The sequence below is a fragment of the Heteronotia binoei genome, chromosome 2 (assembly GCF_032191835.1).
Source record: "Heteronotia binoei isolate CCM8104 ecotype False Entrance Well chromosome 2, APGP_CSIRO_Hbin_v1, whole genome shotgun sequence".
Taxonomy (NCBI): domain Eukaryota; kingdom Metazoa; phylum Chordata; class Lepidosauria; order Squamata; family Gekkonidae; genus Heteronotia; species Heteronotia binoei.
In genome coordinates this window covers 154,976,831-154,977,382 of record NC_083224.1, presented here as the reverse complement: position 1 = coordinate 154,977,382, position 552 = coordinate 154,976,831, and the positions used below count along the sequence as shown (strand labels likewise).

The window sequence follows — 552 nt, the reverse complement described above, 5'->3', positions numbered from 1 at the left end:
CCCAGCCTGGTGGAATCAGCTCCCCTCAGAGATCTGGGCTTTTATAGAATTATTACCTTTTTGTAGGGCCTGTAAGATGGAGCTATTCCACCAAGCATTTGGTTGAGGCGGCAGGCATCCTATCCTGTATACCACCTCTGCTGAAATACTGACTTTATATCTGATATTCAGTATATTATGATGTGCCCAACTGAGCTGCCAAATTGTATTGTTTGATTTTATTTGGGGAGGGATGGTGGCTCAGTGGTGGAGCATCTGCTTTGGAAGCAGAAGGTCCCAGGTTCAATCCCTGGCATCTCCAAAAAAGGGTCCAGGCAAATAGGTGTGAAAAACCTCAGCTTGAGACCCTGGAGAGCCGCTGCCAGTCTGAGAAGACAATACTGACTTTGATGGACCCAGGGTCTGATTCAGTATAAGGCAGCTTCATATGTTCATGTTCATATTGGTTTTAATTGTTGTTTTACTATTTTAAAATGTTGTTATCCACCCTGAGCCCATCCAGGAAAGGGCAGGATATAAATTATTTAAAATAAATAAAATAAAAAAAATAAA

The 552-nt window shown here is 41.8% G+C and overlaps 1 non-coding gene across 1 annotated transcript; it reads left to right on the top strand.

Moving 5' to 3' along the window:
- The first annotated feature begins 226 nt into the window (after positions 1–226).
- TRNAP-UGG (transfer RNA proline (anticodon UGG)) lies at positions 227–301 on the top strand. Its single transcript has one exon. It is a non-coding gene; the product is annotated as a tRNA-Pro (tRNA).
- Positions 302–552: the final 251 nt, after the last annotated feature.